The following is a 13,302-nucleotide window of genomic DNA, read 5'->3' as shown; positions in this document are numbered from 1 at the left end:
TGAGACAAGCATATGACTATTGGCAGGATCAACCAGGTAGCATCCCTCGTAAACGTCGCAGCACTGGCCCGAAGGCCGCGCAACCGCGAAGCGTCATCCGTCGATTCCGACATTGAAAATATCAGTGCAGGAAGGAGAGCTGCTTTGACAAACTCCCCACCTGAGCCAACACATACCGAACATCCGAAAGCCCACATAGGGGCAAGGGAACCATCAACAACAGAACGCTGCAGTGTGGCCTGCCAAACCGCATGTCCAAGCCCTCTGGCAAGATGCACAAGGAACCTTGCAGTTGAGCTATCAGCACCGAGTAGGGACACGATTCCGCTGCGGCAAAGGGAAAGCAAGCACAGAGACCCCAAAAAAGCACAAGTCGTGCAGACGGGCATGAGCACGATGGACACGTTGAGAAGCCGAGCACCCAACCACCTCGTGGCAAATTAGCACAACTCACACAGCCACGACCGCGCCGGGCATCAAAGCCAACACAACTCGTGCACCAATTCATGTACTGCATGCCCGAAGCTCCGCCCACTAGCCGGCACAACGGCTGAGCGAGCAAGCAAGCAAGCCAGGGGCAACAGACACGCTTAACGCGAGATAAGATCCGATGCAACCCATACAGTAGGCAACGCGTGCACAGGGCGCCTCGCCCGTGCACATCACGCTCCTCAGCATTCCGAAGTTTCGTCCCCTATATAGGTGTTTTGGGCGCTGACCCCCAGCTGACAGGAGGAACCCGAAAAACACCTGGCCAACCATAAAAATTTTTGAACACCCAATCGTTGTCGCAGTGCGCAACATGTGTAACGGCCGCACCAGCAAATGCTGCACTGTGTCGCAGCTGCGCGCATCAGGTGCACGCAACCGCACCCAGAAGTACCAAAGTCGCGCATCAGGTGCACGCAACCGCACCCAGAAGTACATGACGTCCCGCAGCAGCACAGCACCGCGTGCCACGAGGATAAAAATTTTTGGTCCCCTATATAGGTGTTTTGGGCGCTGACCCTCTGTTGACAAGAGGAACCCGAAAAACACCTGGCCAACCATAAAAAATTTTGAACACCCAATCTCGCTGTCGCAGTGCGCAACATGTGCAACAGCCGCACCAGCAACTGCTAAACTGTGCCGCAGTTGTGTGCATCAAGTGCACACAACCGCACACACAAGTACCGCAGCCGCGCGAACCGTGTGGCGCACATGAGGTGCCGCCGAAGTAGTGCACCGCGTGCCATGAGGATCAATCAAAAAAAAATTCCCCTTTTGGGCGCTGACCCCCCGCTGACAGGAACGAATACGAAAAACACCCGGGCAACCATAAAAAAGTTTTGACCCCCAAGATTGCAAATATTGACACTCATTCAACCGATTGAAGGAGAGCATCCGACGGGTCTACGAGTCTCAATCGAGCTCTAGATCGTCGAATCACCAATTCCAGCCGAGCGCAATCACCAATTCCAGCCGAGCGCAAACTATCACCTTGCCTACGAACACAAGGGACGAGCAAGTGTTGCGACCGTGCAACGTGTGTCGTACTTAGTGCGCAAACCATGAACTTGCCTACTAACACAAGGCACGAGCAAGTGTTGCAACCATGCAACACTTAGAGGCGTTCAGTCATAATCATGCCGATCCATAGCAGGGTCGAATCACCAATTCCAGCCGAGCGCAAACCTTGACCTTGCCTACAAACACAAGGGACGAGCAAGTGTTGCGACCGTGCAACGTGTGCCGTACTTAGTGCACAAACCGTGAACTTGCCTACCGACACAAGGGACGAGCAAGTGTTGTAACCATGCAACACTTAGAGGCGTTCACTCATAATCATGCCGATCCATAGCAGGGCCGCATCACAAGTGTGGCAGACGCAGACGCGCAAAACCATGACCTTGCCTACCAACACAAGGGACGATGTGATCATCGCAAATTTTTTCCTCTCGTAATATTCTCTCTCTCTTCCTTCTCTTTTCCTTTTCTAACCTCTTATTTTCCTCCTTTTTGAAGGGAGAAGAATAAAAGGCAGAAAAGAAAGAGAGAAGAGAAAAGAAAGAAAGAGAGAGAGAAGAAGAACTCTTTTGCGGGTTTTCACTTGACCTTGATTTGAAAAATATTTAGAAAATAATTCGCCTCCGTTTTGAAAATATTTGCGGGAAAAATGGAGAGACGGGATTCGCTCGTCGGTACGAGGTTCGACCGTTCCTGGCGCCTTTACCAGGGGTAATCGAACCAAGGATCGAATCTATGCCTTTTGCTTTGCCTAAGTATAATCTAAGAATTTATTCTAACTCTAAATGCACAAAGAATCATACTTGTGCAATGCAAGGATATATGCTCTTTTGAAAAGAATGTTTTGAAAATTTCCAAGTATTCTGAGATGAACTTGGTAAGGGAGTGAAGAAAATGAATTGAATCTAACCTTAGAACTTGAGATAGATCAAAGAAATTCTAAGTCTTTGAAGTAGATCAGAGTTGGAAGAATAAATCTTGATTTTGAGAAAGAATAATTTTGAAGCTTTAAAATGAAAGGAAATGAAGTTTCAAAGTCAAAATGGACTTTGAATTTTGAATTTGAATTTAGGAAAGGAAATGAATATTTGAGATGAAATTGAATTTAGATTTTGAAGTTTGAAATTTAGAATGGATCTGAGAAATGATATTTAAAATAGAGATGAATTTAAGAAATTCAGAGGTGATCTGTAAGTGGAATCTGGATTTAAAATCTAAATTTGGAAATGGAATTGAATTCTGGATCCTAAGATGGATCTTGGATCTGAAGTTTGATATCCAAATATAGAATTGGGTTCTGGGTCCTAGAATGGAATGGATCTGAAGTCTGAGACCCAAATGTAGAGTTGGACTCTGGATCCTAATATGGATTTGGATCCGAAATCTGAGATCCAATAGAGAGTTGGACTCTGGATCCTAAGATGGATTTGGATCTGAAGTCTGAGATCCAAGGTGAAATTGGATTTTGGATCCTATAAGGAAATTGGATCTGAAGTCTGAGATCCAATGTAGAGTTGGATTCCGGATCCTAAAATGGATTTGGAGTTAAATTCAGAAGATGAACCAAGAACTTCCAAGTTTAAATTGAACTTGAAAAATAAAATTTAGAATTTGAATATACAAATGAATTTCAAAGTCAAATTAGATCTTGAATTTTTGAATTTGGAATTTAGAAGATAAATCAAGAGTCTCAAAGTTAAAATTGAATTTTGAGTTTGATTAGAGTTTTGAATATAAAATGAATTTGGAATTTCAAAGTCAAATTGAACTTTGAAATCTGATTTGAATTTGAATGTAAAAATGACTTTGAAATCTCAAAGTTAAATTGAACTTTGAGATTGAAAATGAAATTGAATATTAAAATGAAAGGATGAATTGGATTTTATAAGAATTGAAGATAGATTGAGGAAGATATTTACATCACTTGGAGTTTTTAAAAAAAGAAATTTTGAAAATATGATGCAGTTCTATCCTAAATGATGAATGAATTTGAATTTTTGAAATTTGGATTTTGAAAAGCTATCTCATTCTTTAGATGAATTAAAACAAGATTGAAGATATAATACATCCTTGACTATGGTCATTTGAATGTATTATATAATAATTTATATTTAAATTCAGGTGAAGAATGAAACACATTTGGTGCTTTTATAGAATTTAAAATGAAATTAACTCTCAATATACCCTGACTATGGCCATTGGTATATATTTTGAATTAATTTTAAGTTAAATTCTGATAAAAGAAGAAAATATTTAAGGGAAAACATGATGAATTTTGAAGACGGATCCAGTGTTATTTCGTAAAAGATAAAAATGCTAAGTTTTGTCCACACCCTGACTATGGCCATTGGTGTGGATCATCAACTTAGGATTAATTTACCTTTTACGAAATGGTGCATGTGTCATTCGTGTTTCACCATTGTGAGATTTGGAGAAATAAAGGGAAAAATGCATGAAGAACAAGTAATTCATGATATTTACAATGCTCATTCATTCTATCTAAAGCAGGAAATGTAAATTCTCATTATATTTGGCTATTAGAATACATGAAATCATATATACAACTTCCCAATAATGGTATTTTCCATATTTCCTGCAAAACACTTGGTTAGTATGATCATGGAGGAAATTTGTATACATCATATGGATATCGATGGCAATAGTTAGGATGTCAAGATATAAATGGTGAAAAAGATGGAGAAATGACATTATCTACCTATGTACATGCATATATATATATATATATATATATATATATATATAAATATATATATATATATATATATATATATATATATATATATATATATATATATATATCATATACATGTGTGCATATATATATATATGTATATATATATCATATATGGCACACACTCAATGTAGGTGGATGAGGATGGGCTGTATGGGCTTGTAGATGGTGCTGAAAAGGGTAGCTAGCAGGTGTAAAGTGGCTATAGATGTGATTGTAAGTACAGGAAAATGCTGATGCACAGATGATATGAGGGTCGCGACATGCTTTGAGAAGGTGGAGTTGAAGCTGTTGTAAATGGTGAAGATGGAGTGCATGATGTATATGCAGGAGGCGAACGGAAGGTGCGGGGCAACAGGGAAAACACACACTGTCTGCTGCAAAAGTTATAAGGAAATTGGGCAAGCACTAACAGTCAGAGCAAACAGTAATTGCTTTAGTGCAGCAAAAACTTTGGTTGGAGTAGGCAAATGCATATAGAAATCTTACATGAAGAAGTGCATATAATCGTATACATCAAATGTTAAGTCAAGACACATATATTTTCAGCAAATCAGATACTAATTGTTGGATTTGCATGTCAACTGTTTTATGCTATATCTATAAACCAACTTATGAACCGATGGGTCAGAGTTTTCAACAAACTCTGTTAATATTACAGCAAGATGCCAATCGATTTCAATGATGAGGTAACAATCCCCACATACCACAGGCGGTGGATAAGTTTCCTGTAAACTGATATCCATAATAGTAGCTGAGTAACAAATTAAGGTGCAAAGGGGCAGCTAACGAGGAAGTGGCAGATGTATTTTGAATGACAATGCTGCAGGAGGTGGATACTGTGAGATGTAATTTAGCAGTGTGGCTAAGTGTAGGAGTGGTAAAGATGCACATGGTGGGTGAGAGTGGCATGTTATTAGAACAGTTAGAAGGAAAGGGATTAAATGCAAGGTTAATGCAAGTACAACAAATATGAAAATGTAGTAAAGAGGAAGCATAGTGCTTTCAACAGGTGGTTGTTGGGGATTATGAGTGTATTTACTAATATCAAATGACAAGTAAACATAAGTGTTGTGTAGCATAACAGTGGAAAGAGAGGGTTACAGGTGGATATGTGATGCCGGTAGCAAGTATGACAGATGAGATATTAATGGTGCACTTTGTGGGAGGAGTGTAGGAGATGCAAAGTGAGTTGCTGCAAATGGTACTGTAGCAGCAGGATTGTGAGATGGATGATGAATGGGTTGCAGCCATGAAGGTGATTACACGAATGTAACAGGACTTGTTGATATGCAATGTAAATTAAATCAGAGATTTTAGCTTCGACTAAAATACCTATGTGTATATATACATATATATATATAATGAATCCTAATGGCAGAATCAATAGACCAGCAGGTGTTATTGTACCTCAGGATGGGGAGCCACGCTTGGTTGCAGGGAGAATCGTGACCTTTTGGCTATTGGCTCGATCTCAGGATATTTCAGTTACTTTAGTGACCTGAGCTGGTTTGCTTAGGATATAGTTTCGGCAATCTTCTAAAACTCAAGAGGAAACAAATTATTTAAGTTATATAAACCAGAAAAACCAACCCCACTGTCAGAAAGGTAAATGTTGTTCATCAACCAATCAAGTAAATATTCAAAAAGAGTACCAATTAGCACATGATCAGTAAACTCCATCAAAATCAAAATTCACCATAGAATTCAAGAGAAACTCTCCACAGTAAGATGGTGATGATAAACAATTCACAGAAGCCAACGATCAGCTGAAAGTAAAAAAATAAATAATAATCGGGGTACTGGCCATATTAAAAAACAAATGCGAAAAATAACTCTAGATTTTCCCTTTTCAGCAGTCTTCTCGGCAATAGATTCCTGTAATTCCGAATTCAAATCTTCAAAAGTGATCATCTGTACTGCTAACCTATTCAACCGTAGGCGATGACCCATCACTTTTATGGCCAAATTCATTCGCACCACCATTGAGATTGAATACTGTTCATGAAATCTAGAATTACAAGGATTATGGGTAGAATTATCCAAGATAGCAACCATTGAGATGACCCTTCACCATTCCTTTTTTTTTTTTTTGCAGAAGTGTCATTCCAAAGTGAGTAACTAGTGGATGAGGTAATTTGAGAAACTCAAGAGGCTTCTCTAATATCGTGCTTGCTACAGACAACTCTATGTTTTTTTTTTTTGAATGAATGTATCTAAAACAGTTGTGAATTTTAAGGAGTTTCAAATGACAATAAAATTTGTATTGGCTCTGCTGTGGTATAGCTAACCCAGAACATAAATTCCTTGTCGATCCACCATGTACTTCCTCAATATCATAGCATGCCTTATTACCATACCCCTTTTTCTTTTGTTTAAGATAATTTTCGGAGTAGTACCTGTCTTCTGGAGTGATGCTTTCGAAGTTTGATCCAGTTGCACCAAGAACATAATATGGGTTGAGCCTTGCATAAACAGAACAACTCCAACGGCCACCTCAGCACCAGACCCCCATTAAAAGAATCGTGAAGAAAGATGACAGGGTGGTTTGAAAACCGAATGGCAAAAATAACGCAAGGTCGCCAACGGTTGAGCCATATGGGGACAGGGTGTGCATGTCTTGGATGTCGTGAGAGGGAAAAGATATGCTTGAATTGATGGTGTACATTAGCAGTAAATGGAGAATCATGGGACTACGAAAGAAGATAAAGAGATGCAGCATTTTGGCTTCAAATTACAGAGGGAATCTATGGGATTATAATGCTTGCAACGAAACATGAATAAAACCCATCAGAGAATATAAAAAAAAATCAGATAACAGGGAGTGCAATGTATTAGCAGGCATAACGGATCAATAAACTGGATACAAACATAAAGGAACACGCAGAAAGCATATGATAGACATTTAATGGATGGAAAAATAAAATCAGAATTACAACAGATAACACAGCATATTATGACAAAGATGTCATCAAAACAAGACATCAGGTGAGTCATTAGAGTAGAAACAAGGAGAATACATCTGGAATAGTAGAAATGCAGCACTAGGTAATTCCAATTGCTAACACGAGCCAACAATCTCGATTTACCCCTTTCTAAAGGATAAGATATAAACAAGAAAAAAAATCAAAACATAAACGTGGATTAAATTCTATGAAAAATCAAAGCAAATCGGAATGAATGATAAAAGGAAAAAGATAAGATGTCGAAATCGGAGATTTCGTTTACTGTAGCAATGGGAGGGGATCGATCCTGCTATATGCAGGTCGATCCCTCCTTCGATGCCTTAAAAAAAATAATTGCAAAGCAGAGAAGGTGATGATACGAAGTTCCTATAGAAAATCAAAATAAGAGAAAGGGAAGGGGAAGAGGTCACTTACCTGATTCGCTTGAGGAGAGGCTTTAGGAGGGGAGAAGGAGGAAGGTGAATTGTGAATGTCTGAGCCAGGAGGGGTGAACAGCGAATGCTTCGTGGATGACGATCGGTGCTGGTTGAAATCTCCTCCCCCTTCAGAAAACCTTCCGCCTCCTTCTTAAAGAGAGGAGGGAAGCTTCCTGAGAGGGAATCGGTTGAAGATGAGGGGTCCAGGGAGAAGAGGTTGTTTGAAGATGAAGGGTCGGACTGGCGAGAGGGAGGATGCGCGGGAGATGGTTGTTGGAGTTTTTCCAAATTTCCAAAAGAAGGCCCCCTTGAAAGAATTTTGTAAAAAAAAACATGGTTCAAAAAGAGGTTTTTGGCAAAATTCAATTTTTCAAGTTTTAAAACCATTTGCCTTCCTCAATTTTTTTTTTGATTTTTACATTGCTTTTTCCATTTTTTGGTATTTTTATAGTAGAAAGCTAAGAGTTTAAAAGAAAACTAAGTTTTAAACACTAATTTTTTGTATTTTTCTCAGAAATATTTACAAAAGTATTTTTCTGAGAATTTTAGATCATTTCAGGGAAATTTCTTCAGAAGAATGAGTTTGGATCCAGGTTTTGAAAAAATGTTCGAGTTTTGACACTCGAATCGAGAAATACAATGTGATGGATCCAAACGGATGTCGAATGGACTATCCGAGCTATTTAAAGGCTATTTTTGGTATTTTCTATAATTTTAATTTAAAATTTGAACAAGAAGATTCAGATTTGGATCTGGACAATGGATCCATATCCAAAATCAATTTAAACATATGAAATGAATTTAATTTCAATAAAACTTGAGAAATAAACTGGAATTTAGATTTGAAATGACTCATTTGCTCAAAAAATGAATTTAGGGGCAAAAAGGGAATATTTAAAAGATTTTGAAAATTTTGGGGTGTTCACAGATGCCCCTCTTTGCTACTAAGCCGATTGAAAGCCGAGCTTAGTGGCAAAGAAAACACTCCAAATTTTGAAAAATGCCCTAGTCAGCAGATCTGAACTGGGTGTGGAAGAATTATTTTAAAAAGATGGTTTTTCAGGCTTAAAACCTTATCCTGAATGGCTTTGGGAAGAAGAAATCCTGGAAAATGATATGATTGAATAAAGAATGAGGAAATCGTGATGGGACTTTAGGTGATGATCCCGAGATGAGAATTTAGATCAAGTCTCGTGGGTGAGACAGGAGCAACTTTGTGGCATGACTCAGGTTTAGCCCTTAACCTGGATGGGGCAAATATATCTCAAAATAACCTGAATGGGGAAGGGAATATGTGAGGACCCTGATGGGACATTTTGGAAAATGCCTCGTGAGATGAAGCTTAAGTAAGATCCTATCCTGGATGAATATACAAAGCATGAATTCCTCGATGGGAAGAACCACGATGGGACTGGAGGAAAAACACCTCGTCGAAACGAGACTCAGGTTTAACCCAAACCTAAAAAAGAAAAATACCTCGAGGGGCGAGGTTCAGGCTTAACCCTTATCCTGAAGGGGATGACCATATGGAATCCTCAAGTGAAGAGACCATGATGGGACCTTCGGAGTTTGGAAGAACAAATCCGAAAGGGGTTTGCGAAAGGAGGAAGAAAATGGGGTTCCCTAAAGCTTGAAAAAGGGATGAACTTGGGCGTCTCATTGCTGAGACTGAAACCAACTTTTGAATTTAATGACCTCTCACAGAAAATACGGGTTTTGACCCTTAACCTGAGTGGGAACAACCATTCGGATTTTCTTGAAACCGTGATGGGACAGGAGAGATACTTCAACTGAATGGGGTAACTCTTCTGGAAGATATAAACAACACTAGGTTGCACCAAAATGGATATCGAATATTTACTTCATTCTTTAGAATATCTAGAAAATTTTGCCAATAAGATAAATTTATAATTGACTTCAACGCTTGAAAATGTGCACATGTGTGCAAAGATATTCCTTCTTTTACCTAGAGTACTTCCTCCAACGAGGCTAATTTCTTGGTTTTAAGAGTCAAATTCAAAGTTTTAGCGCTGATGACTTTCTTCAAGGAAGCTATCCATTTCCCTGATATGAGAAGAGAAGAAATATTCTCAATTTCATAAAAGCCAAAAGTGAAAAGACATTGATAAAAGAATTTTGCATAAGAAAAGACGACTTCTGGCAAGTTTGGCAGTTTGATATCTAAGTGTTTTCCCATGATGATCTTTCTTGCACTCTTTTTGAGTCATTGAGCTTTCTCGGGCTTATTACATCATCCTTCATTTTGGAGATGTCCTGACTTTTCTCTCTTTTTCAGGGAAGGGTACGTCACAAACTCCTTCATCTCGGAGATGCTCCGATCCTTCATTTTCTCAGGGATTATATATGACGGTATTGGCTCAAAGGTCTTTTTAGATGATAGCAGAAATCAAATATCATTTAGGGTTTGTCGGTAGGTCCATCACACTCGCCTTCATCTCGATGGTGATCTGAACTTTCCCTGGAAGGATCCTTCACAAACTCCTTCATCTCGGTAGATGATCCAAATCTTCTTTGGCCCCGGGGGTCTACTCGCTTAATTCACCTTCATCTTGACGACAATTGAGAGATCCCTTTTGCAGATATTTGATTGCAGTTTTAAAATGAGAGGATATGAATTAAATGAATTCTTTTATAGCTCAGTATATTTCCACTGTCTAATTGCCAGAAAGTCATTTTAAAATATGCGTCATAACTATGATCAATATCAATTCGCTTCTGTCTTTTCAATGTCATTGAATATTTCTTTTGCCAATCATACCGAAGATATTTCTTACATCCTTTTGGTTGATCATCAGGAAAAAGATTTGAATTTTACCTCTTTTTCGCAAAAAGTTTCACCTTTTTGGAAAGAAATACTGGAGGTAATCTAAGGTAATTCTTTTGTGCAATAAGAATATTGAAATCAACAAATACTTTTAGCAAATTGGCAAATTTTTCATGAATTCTATGTGAAATACTCACCCAATATAGATTTTGATGCGACCCTTGGTTGCAATTTATGATTTTAGACATTCTGACCAGTGAACTGGGACCTTTCATTTAACGACCAGCGAAGTAGCTGAAACCTTTTATTTAACGACCAGTAAAACTGAGACCTTTTATTTAACGACCAGCGAAGGAGCTGGAACATTTCATTTAACGACCAGCGAAGTAGCTGGGACATTTCATTTAACGACCAGCGAAGTAGCTGGGACATTTCATTTAACGACCAGCAAAGTAGCTGGAACATTTCATTTAACGACCAGCGAAGTAGCTGGGACTTTTTATTTAATCATTTAACGACCAGCGAAGTAGCTGGGACATTTCATTTAATCATTTAATGACCAGCGAAGTAGCTGGGACATTTTATTTAATCATTTAACGGCCAGCGAAATAGCTGGGACATTTCATTTAATTGTTTAACGACCAACAAAGTAGTTGGGACATTTCATTTAATCATTTAACGACCAACAAAGTAGCTGGGACATTTCATTTAATCATTTAACGACCAGCGAAGTAGCTGGGACATTTCATTTAATCATTTAATGACCAGCGAAGTAGCTGGGACATTTCATTTAATCATTTAATGACCAGCGAAGTAGCTGGGACATTTCATTTAATGACCTGATTTAAGTTCAAAACTTTTGAAAGACAACCAGTACGAGGACTGAGTTTTGTGACTGAACTTGATCTTTAGATTTTGAAAATTTAGCAAAATAGCTAGCGCGAACACTAGGTTTTCTAACTGAGAGTCGGGAAGGAGATCGGCCTATTTAAGATATTTAGAGATCGAAGCAAGAAGAATGGCCGGGGTTTCAGGATCATTCCTTATCCTGAAGGGAAAATAGAATAGACATTTTGAAGAGAATTTAGAAAAAGAATGATTCAGGTTTATCCCTTAACCTGAAGGGGAAATAGAAGATTTTATGAAGAGATAACCTGAGACTTGAATTTAGAAGGGATATGACAAGATTTAGAATTTATGATCTATGATTTAGATGGACCAGGTATGTGACTGGGAATATAGAAAGAATAAATTTTTGAGAAGACAGAAGGATATAGAATTTTGAAAAAAATGTAGAACATTTGAAGAAATTGATTTATTTTTGTAAAAAGAATTCTCACAGGTAGCATGGTTGCCCCTATGAGTGATCTCATGATTATCCCTTATCCTGAAATGGGAAAAAGAATAGATTTTAAAGAGAAATTGATATAAAATTAGAAATTAATAAAGATCGAGAAAACTTGTATCTGCAAAAAGAATTCTCATAGGTAGCATTGTTGCCCCTACGATAGGTCTCAGGATTTTCCCTTATCCTGAATGGGAGAAAGAATAGAATTTAAGAAGGTGAAGAGAAATTGATATAAATTTAAAAAATCAATAAAGGTTGACAAAACTTGTATTTACAAAAGAATTCTCGTAGGTAGCATTATTGCTCCTACGAGGGGTTTCAGGATTTTCCCTTATCCTGAATGGGAAAAAAAATAGAATTTAAGAAAATTTAATGAAGGAAAATTGATATAAATCTAAAAAATTAACAAAGATTGACAAAACTTGTATTTACAAAAGAATCCTCATCGGTAGCGTTATTGCTCCTACGAGGGGTCTCAGGATTATCCCTTATCCTGAATGGGAAAAGAATAGAATTTAAGAAAATTTAGCGAAGGCAAATTGATATAAATCTAGAAAATCGATAAAGATTAATAAAACTTGTATTTACAAAAGAATCCTTATAGGTAGCGTTGTTGCTCCTTCAAGGGGTCTCAGGATTATCCCTTATCCTGAATGGGAACACCTCGGACAACGAGGGTCAGGTTTATCCCTTAACCTGAGCGGGAAACACCTCGGACAACGAGGGTCAGGTTTATCCCTTAACCTGAAAGGGTAACACCTCGGACAACGAGGGTCAGGTTTATCCCTTAACCTGAAAGGGTACACCTCGGACAATGAGGGTCAGGTTTATCCCTTAACTTGAAAGGGGAAATAGATTTTAGAAAATACCTCATGGGAAAGAGGCACCAGGTTTATCCCTTAACCTGAAAGGGAAAAAGAATTGATAAATTTTTTAATAGAATTGAGGAAATATTGATAAATTTGATAAAACTTGATAAAATTGATGTAAACTTGATAAAAATATGAATAAAATGAATGAAACTGATAAAGATATCAAAATTAACTGAAGATTTACAAGATTTGAGAAAAAGGAGTTTTTCTGATCCTGCCTGCATATGGGATTTTGAAAGGAAAATGTTTATTTAGAAGATAAATGAGAAATCATTTTGGGGGAAGAAAATCCACCATAAGAAGAATAATCAGTGCGGGATCTGATCCTTTAAATCAAACATGAGAGATCATCATGAGGGTCAAATTTTGACGGCAATGGTTTGGAAAACCTATTTTTGAAGAAGAAGATCAACACTAGATCTGATTTCTAAAAATGACAGTTCGAAATTGATAATAAGATCAATACAAGGGTTGATCTTTGAATATAATGTTTTAGAAACCAATCTTGGAAGATAAGACCAACACAGGGGTTGATCTTTGAATATAATGATTTAAAATCAATACAAGGATTGATTTTTGAATTATTCGAAACCCATTTTGAAAGATTTAGACCAACACAAGGGTTGATCTTTGAATATAAAGATTTGAAATCAGTCT

General features: G+C 37.9%; 1 pseudogene; it reads right to left on the bottom strand.

Moving 5' to 3' along the window:
• Positions 1–39, bottom strand: part of LOC149823508 (18S ribosomal RNA) — a 1,373-nt pseudogene extending 1,334 nt beyond the window's left edge.
• Positions 40–13,302: the final 13,263 nt, after the last annotated feature.

This window comes from Nuphar pumila, chromosome 10 (assembly GCF_984573655.1).
Source record: "Nuphar pumila chromosome 10, dmNupPumi1.hap1.1, whole genome shotgun sequence".
Lineage (NCBI taxonomy): Eukaryota > Viridiplantae > Streptophyta > Magnoliopsida > Nymphaeales > Nymphaeaceae > Nuphar > Nuphar pumila.
This window is presented reverse-complemented; position numbering and strand designations above follow the sequence as displayed.